This window comes from Triticum aestivum, chromosome 6D (assembly GCF_018294505.1).
Source record: "Triticum aestivum cultivar Chinese Spring chromosome 6D, IWGSC CS RefSeq v2.1, whole genome shotgun sequence".
Taxonomy (NCBI): Eukaryota; Viridiplantae; Streptophyta; class Magnoliopsida; order Poales; family Poaceae; genus Triticum; species Triticum aestivum.
This window is the reverse complement of record NC_057811.1, coordinates 52,690,517-52,709,231: the sequence shown is the minus strand read 5'-3', so window position 1 is coordinate 52,709,231 and position 18,715 is coordinate 52,690,517. Positions and strand designations below refer to the sequence as shown.

The 18,715-nt window shown below is 42.3% G+C and overlaps 2 long non-coding RNA genes across 8 annotated transcripts in view; both read right to left on the bottom strand.

The window, feature by feature from the left end:
- LOC123141044 (uncharacterized) overlaps nt 1-3,650 on the bottom strand; it is a 28,934-nt gene extending 25,284 nt beyond the window's left edge. For both annotated transcript variants that reach the window (XR_006470135.1, XR_006470134.1), the window contains exons 1-4: nt 3,238-3,650; nt 3,071-3,108; nt 2,097-2,276; nt 1,185-1,301 (exon numbers count right to left, since the gene is read on the bottom strand). This is a non-coding gene — a long non-coding RNA (uncharacterized lncRNA). The remainder of the gene's footprint in view (nt 1-1,184; nt 1,302-2,096; nt 2,277-3,070; nt 3,109-3,237) is intronic.
- Nucleotides 3,651-7,788: 4,138 nt separating this feature from the next.
- LOC123143474 (uncharacterized) lies at nt 7,789-13,142 on the bottom strand. 6 transcript variants are annotated; one of them, XR_006470855.1, is made up of 7 exons: nt 12,284-13,142; nt 11,986-12,121; nt 10,933-11,051; nt 9,472-9,567; nt 8,497-8,571; nt 8,262-8,408; nt 7,789-8,081 (listed from the first exon to the last, which is right to left on the bottom strand). It is a non-coding gene; the product is annotated as an uncharacterized lncRNA (long non-coding RNA). The 6 variants fall into 6 exon arrangements; XR_006470856.1 differs by having other exon boundaries at nt 8,262-8,319; nt 10,933-12,121; nt 12,284-12,355; nt 12,490-13,142; XR_006470859.1 differs by having other exon boundaries at nt 8,262-8,571; nt 12,284-12,355; nt 12,490-13,142.
- Between the last annotated feature and the right edge of the window lie 5,573 nt (nt 13,143-18,715).

The window sequence follows — 18,715 nt, the reverse complement described above, 5'->3', positions numbered from 1 at the left end:
AGACAAATCTACACATACTGCTAGTACTGCTAATACGAAAATATACAGGAGCGGGATAAACGCGTTATACCCTCCAGTGGGCCATGCAGACGCCGCGGCGGTGGTGGCGGCAGCAGCGTCCTCGGCGGCCTTCTTGTTGGCTTCAGCTTTCTCGGCGGCGGCACGTTCGGCGTCGGTGGACATGGTGATGACGAGGACGACGCGGACGTAGAGGAAGTAGATGAACGGCGAGCAGTCGCGTAGTCGCTTCCCAAAAACCTATTCGCCTCTTTCCCGTACAGGAACCGGAGAGACGGGGTTTCGGAGACCTGCTCTCCCGTCGACCGTGTACGCGGCGGACGGGATGGAGTCACCGGCGGCAGCAGCAGCAACGGAACGACAGTGGGCGTGCGCGTGGAGCAAATGCGATGCGATCTGATCGAGGCGGCTAGGGTTCAGAGACACCGTACACTTATATAGGCGCAGCCGCGTGGAGAGACGTGGGCTCGACCCACGTCCGAGTCCGTGACAGCCCACGATCCGACGTCTCAGATCGTGGCCCAGCTGTCAGAAACTCTTCGTTAGCGACTGGCAAAAATAAGCGCGTAGGTGTGAGCTCGGCTCGGCTTAATCCCGCAACCCGCAGCGCGGCGGGCGGAGGAGGAGTGCGCGAGGGCCTCATCTCTTCTTCCACATCCGGGATGGGACTAAACTTCCCACTACACGTAGTGTCATATAACCCACATGGGCCCTTAGAGATTTTCAGAAATTTCTAGATAGGCCTAAAGCCCATCCCATATTTCAGCACCTATGCCAAGTATGGTGATTGTGCATAAGTAACACAATCATGTAAAGAGAAATTGAAACAAAATGCCATATGTTAGTTTAGGATCCTCCAGCCATTAATTTCTGAATTACATTGTATATCAAATAGAACCGTTTCTATTTTTCTAAGCCCCTCCACTGGATGCTTTATTATTATAGCAAACATGCCCGTGCGTTGCAACGGGAGAAAAAAATCATACGCCTCTAGCCTAATAAGCATTTCTCAAGCCCCCTCTCCAGTCCATCTCCTCTATTTAAAGACGACACCTCATTTTAGAAAAAGTAGCTAGTTTATAGTTATTCGGTTAGATAATAACTGGTTTCTTGCTCTAAAAATAATTTAACAGGTTAATTATGTCCCTTTGAATAGTAATGTTCACCTTTAATACTTGGATTGGACGGTGAACTTCAGAAACTCACCTCATCTCTTCTTCTTCAGAATGTCCATCCCTTGCTAGTCTCATGAAGATGAGGTCTCTAAATAATCAACATTATACCTGTACAAAGAAAATATCATGATTAGTTTCGGACAAAAATTGTTGGATAAAGGAGATATGTTGCTCTTCTTTTCATCATTACGGAGTTATGCATCAGTAGAAAGAACCCATATCCCTATGCATGTCCTTGCTCATTAATGATCTCAGGCCATGATCGTATTAGCACCCAATTGTATCAAAAAAAATTGGAATAAGGACAACAAATATCAAACTACTTGATCAGATTGTTGCGGTTATCAATTTTTGTAAGTAATGACAAAAATATCAAACTATTTGATGGGATGAATTACCAGAAAATATAGGAGGAAATCGAATTGAAGCTATTCACATATAGAAGTACAGCTTTCATTAGTGTTAATAAAAACATGACCTAGATGCATGCCAAGCAATGTCAAAATGAATCTTCTTTGCGAAAACATTTCTTCAACTTTAGTATGTAGCAAATATGCCTTTCCTATGATATCAGTACAATGGAACTGTTGTTGTGACATCTCTCACAGATTTTGCTGGTGATATGCCCAGGACAGCATAACGGATTTTTTAGATAGAGAAAGGAGAGCACATACATAAATATGTTTTTCTAGAGAATGATGCAAATAATATGTAAGTAAACACTAACAATGAACATGGCATAGGGCCGAGCTGAAACTTTACAAAACCTAATACATGAGAATATGAGATAGTACATGAATAGTAGGGCCAAGCTGCATAGCTACAAGTTTCACTAAAGATACAGTCTGGATGATATCTCTACTCCAAGAGCATCTACTGACAGAAAGAGGCTATAAAACTTACGTCCAGCAGGCGAGCGGGCTGCGACCCCAAGAGCCTCTAGCACCCTGATCGCAGTCAACCGGCTGTTTGACCGTGCCAGCATGTCCCAGCCTCCCAGTCACCACCCCGCGTGGTAAATCTACTGTACTGAGAAGCACACAACGACGTACCTGTCACACTCAAATCGAGCACACGGACTTCCTGAAATTATTGATGCACATCTCGTCAAACATCTCGACAGTATGAGGCTTACAGGAATGCCGTGTGCTGGGTGAGGAAGAAAGGATGTGGCATCCTAATACAGTGGGTCATCCGGCAAAATATCTATTGTGAAATTTAAGCAGAAAATCAATATGTAGTTGTGTTATTTCTAGTTCAGTGCATAAACTAATTTGGGTTTAATCTCTCAAATAAAACCAATGATTAACTGTATGAAACAACATTTAGATAGAAAACATTATATCTCAAACATTGTACCAGTTTGTGGTTCAATCTATCAACAAAACCAATGGTATATGATGCTTCCCCTATACTCCAGTACCATCACTTTGTGAAAGGGGCAAATTACTCACTGATAAACACTGTGTACCGGACAACAATGGCATTCAGAAAAATCATTTGCCGTCACGTGTGTGCAGTACAGGACATATGTGCGATTTGTGCCCATCATGCTCCAAGGATCAATGTGATTTTTCAGACGAAAAGGACATGCAACTTCTTTGTTCTTCCAGGAACTGAATATATGTAAGACACGGTGATTTCTTCTAATGAAAATCGGAGAGGGCACTCTCTTTTATAAAAAAAGGAACTGAATATATGTCAATTCTAGAACCTAAATTTGCCGTTGGTGATTACTTTGCTCCCCATGAAAACCATTGTAAAATTGTACCCTTTTAAACTAACACTTCTCCTATTTGGATAGAGTGCTCCATCTCTTGAAATTCATCCAAACTTGTATGTACGCAATTAGCTAAGGTCATACAATGCATGCTTACCTGTCGTCCAGTGGCTGTTGCTGGAGTACTCTGGAGTCCTGCGAGCATGGAGGAGAACCAGAAGTGTTATCTACAGCGCCAAAGCACCTACAGCAAAGCAAACACGCATCGCCTCCTCGCGACCCAAGCACCGCAACTACGACAGTGAGAAGAATGTCCGCGCTTACCTGACGAAGATGGACGGTGACCCCTGCGCCGGCGCGTCAACCTCGGCCTAATACAGGCTGGCGACGCGGATCTGCATCCCCGCACCTATGGACGGGTAGGAGCTCTCCCGCCGCACCGCCGGTGACGCTTGTGTAGAGGGCACCGCCGATGAGGCTTGTGTGAAGGGCGCCGCCGGCCTCAGCTCCCGTCTTGGGTCGATCCCCTCCTCCTTCCCTCGTGCGTCACACCAGGAGAGGAGCGATGCGCCCCACGTCCTCTTCATCGAGCCGCCTCCTGCCCCGAGCCGAGAGCTCGCACTGCGCCCCACAGAAGGCCGTCCTAGACCCGGTGCGCCCCGACCGATCCTTCGGCCGCAGACTCCGCGAGGAAGGCGGCGGCGGCGGCGGTGCGCCCGCTCGTGCGTGGGGAAGAGGAAGAGGATCTTTTTTTGAAATGATGAGGACGAGGATCTGCCGTGATGTGTTTGTTTAGAGGACTGCGGGTTGAATATACTAAACTACATGGACGTTTTTGCAAAAATGAAACGTTATCTCAGTTAGCCTGTTAAAAAAGGACTGCGGGTTGATTCTTCAAAACGTAATGGACTTTTCTGAAAATACGCCGTGACGGAGAACCCAACAAAATTTAGTACCATCTCGAATATGTTTTAAATTAAAACTGTAAAACTAAAAGCGTAAAATCACGGGAAGAAGCATATTGTGATGGTAAACCCACAGAGTCAATCCGTGCTCTATTATTAGGGAAAAGATATAAATATCCAGCAACATGTCCGAAGAACATCTCAATGATGCCACCCGGCAACGGCAGGAAGGCGCGCACCAAGGTCTAGTAATACTTCATATCAATTGTACGAGCGTGGCCAATTCACGCGAATTCAGGTGGGTGAGATTAGTTAGTGTGGGCCCCATAGTTGAATTAGGGGAGTGATTAGTTAGTGTGGGCCCACCTTTGAATTCATCGGAGAGAGAAATTAATTAGAGTGAGGAGAGATTTACGTGGCTTCATCCCCAGATGCGTTGCGGAGCGTTGCAATGCTAGTAGGTGAGGAAGCCTTTTTCCAATTGTACATTAAGAAGCATGCTACATATACAATGCTTTTAATATGATTTTTATACGACGATTCTGATCTTAAAAGGCCCCCTAATTTTTAAATCTTAAAGGCATTATTTATAAGCTGTCGTGAAAAAAAATCTCACTAAGCATTAGTAATGATGAATTATAATTCTTTCTTTCTTGTTAAACTCTCCTTCCTTATTTATGTATACTAATCATGCCCTCGTATTATAATTCCTTTGCAATATATTATTATCTCCTTCCTTCTTCCTTGTTTTAGGAGCTCACCTTCCTTATTTATGCCAAAGGATCACAAAGCTGGTATTATATGGTCATTATCCTCTCCTTTTTCTATTTCGAAATTCTCTTTCCATATTTATACCCTCTAATCACGCCATTATTTTTCCTTATTGATGCCCGCTAATCACACGCCACGTGTCGAGGCACGACTTAGAGGCATAACCGCATGGTGGTTTTGTCGCAAGAAGGGTCATCTTCACACAATCCCATGTAATGAACAAGAATGAAATAAAAAGTTGGCTTACAATCGCCACTTCACACAATACATAAATACATCATACATCATTCAAAGTACACACATAGTCCGACTACAAATAAATCCAAAAGAAAAAGGAAGATAACCCCAAATGCTAGATCCCCGGTCGTCCCAACTGGGCTCCACTACTGATCATCAGGAAACGAAACGTAGTAACGACCAAGGTCCTTGTCAAACTCCCACTTGAGTTCGGTAGCATCACCTGCACTGGTATCATTGGCACCTGCAACTGTTTTGGTAGAATCTGTGAGTCACGAGGACTCAGCAATCTCACACCCGCGAGATCAAAACTATTTAAGCTTATAGGTATGATGGGGTAATGAGGTGAAGTTGCAGCAAGCACTAAGCAAATATGATGGCTAACATACGCAAATAAGAGCGAGAAGAGAAGCAACGCAACGGTCGTGAAGCTAAAAGTGATTAAGAAGTGATCCTGAAACTACTTACGCACAATCATAACACAAGAACCGTGTTCACTTCCCGGACTCCACCGAAAAGAGACCATCACGGTTACACACGCGGTTGATGCATTTTAATTAAGTCAAGTGTCAAGTTCTCTACAACCGGACATTAACAAATTCTCATCTGCCACATAACCACGGGCACGGCTTTCGAAAGATAATACCCTACAGGGGTGTCCCAACTTAGCCCATCACAAGCTCTCACGATCAGCGAAGGATATTCCTTCTCCCGGAAAGACCCGATCAGTCTCGGAATCCCGGTTACAAGACATTTCGACAATGGTAAAACAAGACCAGCAAGACCGCCCGACTGTGCCGACAAATCCCGATAGGAGCTGCACATATCTCGTTCTCAGGGCACACCGGATAATCTAAGCGTACAAGTACCAACATAACCCAAGTTGCCAAGGGACGATCCCGCACGGTGCTCTAGTTTCGACCAACACTCAGAGGAGCACTGCCCCGGGGGGGGGGTAAATACAGATGACCCTCGGGCTCCGGAAACCCAAGGAAAAAAGGCTTAGGTGAGGCAAATGTAAAACCAAGGTTGGGCCTTGCTGGAGGAGTTTTATTCAAAGCGAACTGTCAAGAGGGTCCCATAACCCCAACCGCGTAAGGAACGCAAAATCAAGGAACATAACACCGGTATGACGGGAACTAGGGCGGCAAGAGTGGAACAAAACCTGAGGCATAAGGCCGAGCCTTCCACCCTTTACCAATTATTCCAGAGAACGATGTTTTACAGAAAAGTCCTTCATGATCATGCATTTAATAACTCCACAACCGTGCTTCGGTTTAAAATGTTTTATATATGTAAAATGCTTAGAATTTCATCTACTTTCATAATATGCTGCTTTCATCCATGTCAAAAATGTTTAAAATGTTGTTTGTGTTTATTTTGCATAATGTCATGCTAACATGGTTTATTTCATAACTAAATAACCGTAGCTCCATTTTAAATAAACTTTATATGTAAATGTGGTGGAAAAATGCATAGATTAACATGTTGCACTTTATTTCCCTGTTTAACAACAATAAAATATGGTTTTAGGCAGAACAGTGCCAAATCTAAAATATGCATATGGGGATTTTCTGGAATTGTTGTTTGTTGTTCCGGCCTCATTTAAACTTTGCCTAAATAGTTAGTTTACTTATGCTTCACCCCTTGCTATGTTCAATAACATTTAATATTGTTGGGTACATAAACAAGAGAGAACTAAATAATTGATGTGGTGTTTCATCACTATGCAACTCGTTGCATATTGAGCTCCACTTAATTTGTAGTATTGTTTGTGCATTTGCCATGCCATGCCTCATTAAACCGGACAAGGCCCATTATTACTAATTAATTCTCCAGGCTGCTTATTGATATTGAATCGGAAACATCTATAAATCGGTAGAACGGCTTGTAAAGCAGCGAGGTGGTACTAATTTATAAAGAAACAAAAGTTTTGTTTTGTATCCTGATGCTTTAGCTGTGCTGGTTGCAGCTTTGGGCCTCGACGTGCAACATTGTGAGTTCGATCCCATGTAAAGACGTTTATTTTCTGCCTAATCTCGGTTGCACGTCATATTTTTTGCATGGGCCGATTTCGGGTCAAGGCCCAGTAAGGCGATTTAGCCCAGCCTGGCAAAGTTGTATCGAGGATGAGGCCCAGGTAGTAATGCAGACGACATATCATGTACGTACGAAAATTTTGCGACGTGGTTCCCCGAATTAGTACCACCTCACATATATGTTTTAAATTTAAACTGAAAGCGTAAATTTATAGAAAGAAAGCGTATTGTGACGGTGAACCCACTGAGTCAATCCGTGCTTTATTATTATTATTATTATTACTATTATTATTATTATTATTATTACTACTATTACTATTACTATTACTATTACTATTACTATTACTATTGCTATTACTATTAGTAGTACAAATGCCCGTGCGTTGCACCGGGCGAAATATTAAACATAACTTGCTCCATACGCCATTATGCAACACTTTTTAATTCAACTTTTGCAAACGTTAGAAATAAGGTTATTTCCTTTTGGACCATAAAATTTGGACGTATCCTAGCAATATTTGTCCTAACCATTTCAGCTCCCCGATGAAAGAGTAGTTGTCTATTGAATAGTCTTTCAATCAATTCTATTTGTGTTATTCAGAAAAACATGAATATATATTTATTTGAGAAGGTGTTTTTTATTTTCAAGAATAATTTTTTAAATGTAATCATTTTTATGGTGATGAACATTTTTTTGGAATATTATATTTCATTTGTAATTTATTTTGCACTATTTTTTGGGCTTGGCCCATTGAAAGACTTGACCGACACACACAAGCAGTACATGCTATTCTAAGAAATTTTCTGTTTATATAGAAACTCAATCTGCACTTGTTATAGTAAAAGCGAAAGAGGAAACACATAAAACCAATGACAAACAACTATAAAATAACTATGGATCAAGACAGTACATGACACCGTAGTGCTTGCAATTTCCACAATATTATCATTTCATAACCCACAAACACCAAATTTTAAAGCACTCCATTAACTCTTATAATTGGCAACCCAAAAAATGTATATCCTTGGAAGCTCCAAAAAAATTTACATGTGGTGAAGAACTTCTTAAGTGATGTCTTAAGTACAAACCAAACTCCAGCTTTGCTTTCTAAAAAAAACTCCAGCTCTACATGTTCATTGTCTCCCTGCTCACCGCCTATTAACTGTTGGCTGCTAGAATTCTCTTTGACAAATCACCTTCCACCGATTGGGCTCCCTACACAAGCATATTGGTAGGAAAACAATATTAGTTATGCGTTTAGATGTCAAAAATGGAATCGGAAATTTGAGTCATTTGACATTTCGAGATGAATTGATACTATTTGACATGCCCATTTTACTTTGGATTTTCCTGATTATAATTTACGAAAGTACACATAATAAATCAAACAAATACCTTGTGGGAGATAATCATATGTCTCATCGACTTTGATCTCTTTATGTGAATCTGGTTCCTTGACATCATGTAATGAAAAAACATGAGATAATGTCGAGCTCGATGGGGATGGAGGTGATGTCAATGGATCACGATCTATCTAATTATCTGATTCGGGCACAATCGATTCAAAACACTCAGAAACTGGAGTAGATGTTGACATAGTTGGTGACATAGGCGATGGCTCCAGAAATACCTGATTCGGATTTTTTTTTGAAGATCGGTTATCAAAATCCTATGCAATGTTCAGTTTGGTGATGTCATCCATTTTCTGCAGTCACAATAAAAAATAAAAGGTAAACCTCGAACCGTTAGAAGCACTATCAGTGGAATCAGTTGAAACAGAGGTAGTACATCATAGTCAGTTTACAGTTGGGATGTTACTACATAAATTACCATTTCACCTCATCAGTGACCACCGCCTCTAGTCTAGCAGCATCACTACAGTACTGATTTAGCATCTCTACAGTACTGGTTTAACACAGATGGCTAACCTCCTTGACAACATGGCCCCTGCTTGCTTACTTATGCATCAGATAGACAACCAAATCCTAAGTTTTTTTTACTTTCACCATGATGGCCACTGGTTCATTTTCTCTATTTGTATAACCTTGATGTTTTAGTTTATGGGAAGACATATTTTTCTTATATATGTGCACACTTCGTTTATGTCCTTTTTGGTTTCCAAGTAACAGAGCACCACCTGCAACAGTTTCATTACAGATACGTGTCTAAAGTACTTGCATCCATATGGCTATTTTGGATGCAGAACCAAAAGAAGACTTACCTAGTCTAACCCTGTAAACCACATCACAGTTCAGATACATCGAAGGAACAACTCACAAACTATCACATAACATCTAACAAACCATCAAATGAAGAATACTATTTTTGTTATGGATCAGAACATATCAAATATATTCTGCACAAATTAAGTAGTCCCTGCAACTCGAGTCCTTGACCACTTTTGGTTTCTGAATCTGTGATGGAATATAATCAGGACAACAGAAAAAGGAACAAACTAACCGCGTGTATATGGTGTAAACTCTATTCTTGAGGTCCAATAAGCAGCATGTATAACAAAGTATGCAATTTGCATGCGGTCCTAGCAATATCATGTAAATGCAGCGTGTCTCGCATCAATATATCAGGACTGAGAGGGGGAACTTACAATCTGCACGTCAGTGTCGTTGACAGTGATTGCTGGCATGTCTAAGAGCCGAACCTCCTTGGACTCCACCTGAGTACGATCGGACGCCTCTGGCAGCTGCACACACACACACACACATCAAAACCGGGCCGAATCAAACCAAGCTCACACCAACCTAATTCTACCAGGCTGAGGACCTTCTGTCAGCAATCGGACATCAGATATATGTTGTTGCAGTAGCCTGACTAAATAGGAGGTGCTACATAGCACTTTGACATATACAGTATAATATAATTCCAAGTTTAGTCTGTACAGTACTCTTAATAACCCCTAAAAAAATACAGTATTCTGCAGACTAACCTGCAACACACGGTTTAGTCTGAATTGGCAATATTTGCACAGATTAATGCACGGGCATCTGTTACAATATCAAGCCGAAGTGAATATATATAGTTTCCGTTTTGCAAGCCATGAGGGGGGGGGGGGGGGGGGGAACTCTTGTGACATATTAAGGTCATAACACGACATATTTAGCATATACTACATACAGATCACCACCATCTTGGTACAATGGAAGTTTTTGAGGAGTACGAGTTTCACTATGCAATTCACTGTCGAGGCTAGCAAATGGATTCTAGCAGGAATTCTCTGTTTTCTTCTACCACACGCCAAGCCTCCTGACACGTATGACAAGTGTACCATTATTTTGAGAAAGATGCAAGGTATCACTCTAGCATCATGTCCAAGAATTACGGTAACCAAGTTCAAGCCACCATGTTCAGGTATATGTAGTCAGCAACATGAAATTTCTTGGTTCAATCCTTGGCTAGTAGCACCAATTTTTCAGAAAAAATAAACTGAAACAAAGGGCTTGTATTGCTGATTAGCTGAAACATAATGCAAAATAAATCAAAAAAACAGAGGAAGTAGTTGGTTTAATGCCTCCAGCAAAGTAAAAGTCAGAAGGCCACATGTCATGATTCTTTAGACGGCTACTGAAACATATGAATTAAAAATAAGCCATTAAAGTTTTTGTTTTTTAAGCTATTATAAAGTAACATCTCAGTATTTAACTCCGTGTTAGCTATTTGATGCTAATGTGAGCACGATATGGCCGAAACTCTTTCTTTTCTGGAATTGTATGGCCAGAAGATGAGCAATGATCCATACACCACTATATGTGCTAAGTGAACCAATGAGTGGATGTAGATACGCACATGCAGCCATGCATGTCCCAAACTGAAACGCAAGTCATTAGTCTTTTTTTACGCATCAATCTAGGCATCTAGGTTTTGCACCAGGGTTGCTTGCAAGTTGCAACGAATTTGAGAACTGAAGATTCAATGGGAAGCACATGAACATACAGAGAACTAAGGGGAAAAACAGAATCTGAAGAGCAATCGGAAGTAGCGCCAATTTTTCAGAAATAGCAAACTGAAACAGGGTCTTGTATCACTGATTAACTTTCAAGGGGAGACATACCTCTGGTGTAGCCGCCTCAGACGATGGACGGCTCGACGGATGTTCTTCTTTCGCCGGTGAACCTGACATTGGACGGCTCGGCGGATGATTTTCCTCCGCCGGCGACAGTGGACGTTACTCTGAAAGTTGCAATGCGACAAGATTTGATGGAGATTCTGGTCGAGGGACGCGGCATGATGGTCGAGGATCCTTCCCCTCCATATTTCCACATCTGAGAAACATTTTGATAATAGTTGTGGCCACGGTAATCCTTTTATTCCACCTTTGGGTCTCTTTGATTCAAAATCTTTTCATGGAAAATTCAGTGGGTTGAGTTCATATGTTTGTTTTTCTATGGGCCACACCTATTTGTATGAGTGAATTAATCCTATAAAAAGAGCTGTACAAATTCTTTTGCACTACATTTCTTTGGAATTTTTTTATTTGACACTAACCTCTTGGAACGACCCTTCATTTTCTTTTAGAGCATCTAACTAAAATAGCTCGCTTGCAAATTTAATGAACAATCAAATGAGAAAATGCCACATCTGAACCAAAGGATCACATACTGTAAGGGGGTCATGTGACGGCATTGAATGAAACTAAATTTTGCCGTGCATACAGAGCAGATGTTTGTTCGTGCATTCAGGAAAGCAAGTCGGGTCATGGGGCAATGATGATGGATGATGCTAAGAGGAAAATAGATCAATGGGGACAAAAATTAATGGCAAAGCATTCTCGGTAGAAAAGTGTCAGTAAAATCAAAGAATTGAACCAGAACAAAAGTTAACTATGCATGTAGTGTCTTCCCAAGCATTCACATGCATAGCTGAAAATGCAGTGTGAGTAAAAACTTGCCAAATGCGAATGATCCATAAAAAAATATGTATTGGTTGAACTATATCATAAAACACACATCTTAAAATATATTTTTTCTCAACATGCATACATATTTTCCTGAATGTAGATGCTCCTAAAGAAATCCTGACATGAACATCCATGTCGATGGTCCTAAAGAAATCTTTGCAGCAGCAGAACTTGTCATGCACATTGTCTGTTTGGGTGATTCATTACCTCATAGTGAAGGAGCGAAGAGGCTTTTGATCTCATCAGAGAGAGGACGGTGGATGAGCTTCAGTAGCAGACGGCCGTTCAGACATCGCTACGTTCTCCCGTTGCTAACTTTCATTGCTTTCCTGACCCCATGATTCTGAATATGCATGCCATAGAAGAAAGTAATATGTTCAGTACAGGTGAACTAAATCAACACATCTATCTTTTTGAGGTATAACGCAACTCTATGTTCAGTTAAGGTTGCTGCTCCTTTCTTATGATATTTAATTTATTTCTGAGATATTAGCATATGGCTTACTAAGTCTGAAGTCTGAACTGTTGCCACCTCTTGGGCAGGAACCACAACACAACATAGAGCAAAATAATTCCCCTGTGTTTTTCAGATCGTAAGCTTCAAGAGTAGCTTCAGAACCAAATTCCTTTTCAATGAAACGCTCCAGCAAGAGAAATTCACTTGTTCAGAAACAAAAGAATGAGCAAAAGTTAAAACACAGACACGCACACCTGTAGGCGCTTCAGCCGTGTACGGGAGAGCTCATAATTCCTTGCTCCAAGGAAGGCAAGCAGTGGTGGCCGTGCCCAAGGCAGCGGATATCAGGATGTGGTCGTGATGCCCCTGGCCGAACTGCTGTCAACCTCATGTGACGTAGATCGGTCCTTGATATAGATGAATGAGATGTTGGCGGAGGTCCTGGCTGGCGGCGAGCGAGAGGCCGAAGGTGCGGCCTCCATGGCCACTCCCCATGGCGTGCAGAAGGTTGAGGTCGGTCATGGCGGCGGCCGGCCATCAATCCGGCAGCTTGGCAGAAGGCGACCATGAGTTCTCGGAAAGCGCTGGTGGGCAGTGCAGGCGGGGCGGCACAAAAATAGGAGCTTCAGGAGGAGGCGCAGCGTTCACCCCATGGACGACCGACGACGGACCCAAGCTGGACGGAAGGAGAGGGCAATGAATCGGGGCGAGCTTGGGTGGTCGCTGCTGACCAGAGGGCGGAGAGAGAAGGAGGGGAACAGAGTGGAAAGAGGAGGAAGGCGGGCTGAGAGGGAGCGCCGGCGTGGCCCTCATCGGCAGCGGCGGCCGGTCTCGGGCGGGAGACGCGGAGTCGGGTGGTTGGGATGGGGCGTCTCTCACGTGTGGCGGCGCAGAGGGGAAGTTGGGGAGGAATACCCTAGCGAATCATTTTTTACTTTGGTGGATGGATTGCGGGTTTAATTCCTAAAAAGCACATGGACCTTTGTGTAAAAACACCGCCACGGTGAACCCGACAGACTCAACCCGTGCTTTATTATTACTAGTACAAATGCCCGTGCGTTGCACCGGGCGAAAAATAAAATGTAACTTGTTCTACGTGCCATTATGCAACATTTATCAATCAATTTTATTTTTTGTTCTTTAGAAAAACATGTTTATCTTCTTTGAGAAGATGTTTTTCAATTTTTTGAGAATATTTCTTAAAATGATATCATTTTTATGGTGATGTTTTTTAATATTAACTTTTATTTCTAAGAATTTTTGCACTATTTTTGGCGATGGTCCATTGTCATTTGGCCATGTACTAAGTCCAGCCCAAACTGCAGCCACGCCAACCGAGCTCCTCGTCTCGTGAAAACGAATCCCCATTCCGCAATCTAGCTGAACTGCTGAAGGCGATGGCGGCAAGCGTCCCTCCCCTCCGGCCGGCTCTCTCGTCCTCTCCCTCCCCTGCCCTCGGCCTCCGGCCCTCCCCTTCGCCTCCGGCCCTCTCGGTCTCTGCTCCTCCTCTGAGCTCCCCGCCCCCCTTTAGGCGCCCATCGCCCTCCACGGCTGACAGCATCCAAAAGCTTCAGTTTTTCTTGCATTGTGAGTATGTTTGAACTCATTGTAACATAGTAGTTATTATAGAAAACTACTAATAATGTGTCAATATTACACAATCATTGTAAAAGTCAACCTACTCAATTTTATTAGATACAAATTTACATCCACAAAATAATATTTGGGAAGTCTTGCTTTAAAAAACAAAGGCAGCACCTAGTTGTCGATAAACTGGTGAGCTTTGTCCACCACATACTCTTATCTTCTCCTTTTTTTTTAGTTTGCAACCAATGCATATGCTCCCATTCTTTTCCCATTCAGTTTGCGTTCTGGCTTATCCATCCAATCTAGCACACAAGCAGTAGCTTCATCCGAAGGCAGCCAAGAGCAGCAGGAGCAGTTAGGCGAGTCAGCGGCAAGTTCAGAGAGCCTCTTTTGGTTGCAGAGTTGTGGAGCTTCAGAAAATTCACAAGAATTCCACTGATCAATAAAAAGAGCAAGTAAATGTTCATACAATTTTTTTTTCTGTCGTTAACTTGGAGAAAAGATAGATACTCACCAAAATATCTTCCATCATTAACACACTAACAATTAATAAATATTAGATACTCACCAAAATATATTGCAGAAAGTCTTTCATCTACTGGAGCTAGATAGATTTCTATGAAATCTTCTGCATCTTCAACTTTGGAAAGAGCAGCTGGTTTTATACCTGATAAAAAAGAACCATTGGACGAAGATGGTACTTTGTGGACTACCAAGCACTTGACAATTTTTCTTGTATAATAACAATGGTTTGCCTTGGTGTTTACTGTACAAATATTCACATGACATTATTTTAAGCATGCACATCACAAATGAATATATGTCCACAAACTAATGATAATGGGCAGTGACGAGTTTTGGTGCCATAAACTCTAATGTGCATGCATTTTGAGTTCACAACGGTTGTTAGTACATGACTTCCTGAAAACTTAAAAGAAAAGTAAGATGTGCGTGTGTCTTATCCTTGCAAGTATTTCTACTGTATACAGAAAAGGTGGTATATTTTCACAGATTTGTAGCCGTTGGAAAATCAGAACGTCACATCTATGTTAAGTTTAATCGCTGGCTCCTAACTGTGAAGATATTCCAGCCCTTTCAATGTTTGTTCTTGTCCTCATCAATCCATGAGGCAAACAACTTCTGAATGTGTTATCTTGTGCCAAAGAAGACAGTTAACTTGTCCTCATCAATTCATGAGGCAAGAAACTTCTGAATCTTCGTGTGGCTCAACGTCCTCAACAGCAGGATCTCCATATTCAGTTGTGTCATATTCTGTGAGGAACCCGTGACAGAATCTTCAATCAATGTTTAACTTGATGCCACCTCCCCACCGCACCGACCAAGTCTCCCTCCGGTGAGGTGGTCGCTGCCCTCCGCATTCGCGGTCCTGCTCGTCCTGTCGCTTGCTTCTGATAAAGGCGTGAGCCTGTGACTCTTCTGAGAAATTCTCTCAAGCACATGGCAGACATCGTGGTGGTGTGCATAGCCTGTAACTGGGATGGAGAAGGCCGTGACATAGGTGATTGATTCTTTGGATCGGATAGGTTAGATCATTTCGGTGAACCTACCTTCTGCCTGTCCAGACGAGCTCGATCCAGTGCCGGCCATGGTGAAGTAGGGGCCGGTGACCATGTGGACAGAGAGTGGACGGCAGCGGTGGTGGAGCTTCCCGTGAGCACCGCGCTAACCCTAGATCGGTAGGGATTGTAGGTGGGGATTATGGCAGCGATTAACCTCGTAAGTCGTGCCCTTGCCCCCACCTCTGTTTATATAGCGCGGGTCACAGGGTCCCACCAACCATGGTTTGGTTGGGCGCCCCCGATCAGGGCGCGAGTCAGGGGCCCGTTCGACCCGTTGGGCTCGAACGGGAGAGAGATCAACCTAACATTCTCCCCCTTGATCTCAACTTTACTTTTAACTTTATACTTTCTAGTTTATTTGTTTCATCACATATTGGTACATAGAGCATGTTTCATCATCATAGCTTAATTGCCGATAGAATCATGCAACTACAACATACGTTATGTTCAGAAACAAATTCTGTTCCTTTTGGGCCTATCCAGGAATCATAAGGCTTTCCCTTAAACCCATGCCGGCTAAGTGTTCCTTGAACACATTGGGTGGTAAGCCTTTCGTTAGCGGATCCGCAAGCATATCCTTTGTCCTTATATGCTCGAGACTTATAGTTTGATCCTGGATTTTATCTTTCACAACATAATACCTTATCTCTATTGTTTTGGCAGCATTACTCGACTTGTTGTGAGCATAGAATACTGCGGGTTGGTTATCACAGTACATCTTTAGTGGTTTGTGAATGCAATCTACCACTTTCAAGTCGGGTACAAATTTCTTTAGCCATATCGCCTGCCCCGTGGCTTCGAAGCATGCTATAAATTCTGCATACATCGTGGATGATGCAACTATCGACTGCTTGGAGCTTTTCCACGAAATAGCTCCCCCAGCGAGAGTGAAGACGTATCCCGACGTGGATTTTCTATCATCTCTGTCCCCCGCAAAATCTGCGTCTGAATACCCTTTTATCTCTAGGGAATCACTTCTCCTGTATATTAGCATGTAGTCCTTCGTGCCTTGCGCATAACGCAATGCTTTCTTTACCATCTTCCAGTGCTCTAGGCCTGGATTCTCTTGATATCTACCGAGTACCCCGGTGATAAAAGCTAAGTCAGGGCGAGTGCACACTTGTGCATACTGTAAGCTGCCAACTGCCGAAGCATATGGTACTGCTTTCATTTGATCGATCTCATACTGGTTCTTGGGACATTGGAATTTCCCAAAACTATCGCCCTTGACTATTGGAGCAGGTGTGGCTTTACTCGCATGCATATTATATCTTTTAAGAACCTTTTCTAAATATGCTTTCTGAGATAGTCCTAAGACTCCATTGTTCCTATCTCGGTGAATTTCTATGCCCAAAACATATGATGCTTCACCAAGATCCGTTATGTCAAAATTTGAGGATAAGTATTTCTTTGTTTCTTGTAGTAGACTAACATCACTACTAGCAAGCAGGATATCATCCACATACAAGATTAGGAAAATATATTTCCCATTTTTAAACTTTGCATAAATGCAATTATCCTCAATATTTTCTTTAAATCCAAAACTTTTAATCGTTTGATTAAACTTTAGATACCACTGCCGAGAGGCTTGTCTTAATTCATAAATGGACTTCTTCAGGCGGCATCCCATATTTTCCTTGCCTTCCATGATAAAACCCTTGGGTTGTTTCATGTAGACCTTTTCTTTTAAATCACCATTCAGAAATGTCGTCTTAACATCCATTTGATGTAACTCTAAATCACAATGAGCAACTAATGCCATTATGATTCTGAAGGAATCCTTACATGAGACTCGAGAAAATGTCTCATTGTAATCTATCCCTTCTCTTTGTGTAAATCCTTTTGCCACGAGTCGTGCTTTATACTTTTCTATATTCCCTTTAGAGTCATACTTAATTTTGTAGACCCATTTACAGCCTACTGTTTTGGCTCCTTTAGGAATTTCCTCTAAGTCCCAAACATCTTTGGAACTCATCGATTTCATCTCATCTTCCATTGCCTTCATCCATTTCGATGAATGAGGGCTTCTCATGGCTTCTTCATATGAGGTGGGATCTTTTTCCAAATGAACCATTTCTGTGTTATAAACTTTAAAGTCAGTAGAAATAGCTGACTTTCTTGATCTTGTAGACCTTCTAAGGGCCTCAGTTTCTGGCACATTTTGTGCCTCAACTTCTGGCACTTCTTCTAAAATTTGTTGTTGCACCTCCCTTTCATGCTCAACATCGGGTTCAGTCGGCTCCTGACGGACAGGTTCCGGGTATTCCCCCATAGCTGTCATGGGTGGAGTTGCAACTGGTAGTGAAAAAAATGGCTCCTGAATCATCGGATTAGGTGCATGCACCCTCTTCTCCTCAAGATCAATTTTCCGAGCTACCAAGCTCCCCCTCATCATTTCGTCCTCTAAGAAGACTGCATGTCTTGTTTCTACAAACTTTGTATATCTGTCAGGGCAGTAGAAACAAAAACCTTTTGATCTGTCTGGATAGCCAATGAAGTGGCAACTTACTGTTTTGGGATCTAACTTTGCAATGTTTGGATTAAACATTTTGGCCTCAGTAGGGCACCCCACACCCTGAAGTGTTGTTGGGAGGGCACTCTTCCTGTCCACAGCTCGTATGGTGTTTTGGTCACCGACTCGCTTGGCACTCTGTTGAGAATGTGAATGGAGGTTTTAAGCACCTCCATCCATAATCCCAATGGTAAGGTGGAATAACTCATCATGCTGCGCACCATATCCATAAGTGTACGATTGCGCCTTTCAACTACTCCATTCTTTTCTCCTAGAGTGGAATACATTAAAAGCACATGAGTTATCATAACTTTCTCTTGCCAGAATTTCTCCCGCCATACGGGATTTTTGACATAATATTATGTCAGCTTTACCCCGTTACGCAGATATTTTCCCAGACTTTTCCCGCCATGCAGGTTTTATCATAATCATCTTTTCCCGCCGTGCGGGAACATAAATGCCAGAATTGGCTCTTTTGACTGCATATTCAATCATCAAATTTAGGAATAAATCCAAATGCTCTTTGACACACATGCTTGATCCGACGTTGGTCAAATTAAACACGCATGTTGCTTCTTTTATCTCAAATCATGTTGACTGAAAAATCTTCTTCATAGAGAGTACATGAAAGACATTCATCAACCAAGACTCTCAATGATCTATCTCTTTTATTTTGATGCCATTCTTTAGAGAGAACGTACTCCCTCACGTTATGACCTTTCTTAGTCATCTTTCGGGTCACAAGTACCCAGCCATTCGCTTTCACGAATGAAAGCATGGAAAACTTTTAGTCTGAGAAAA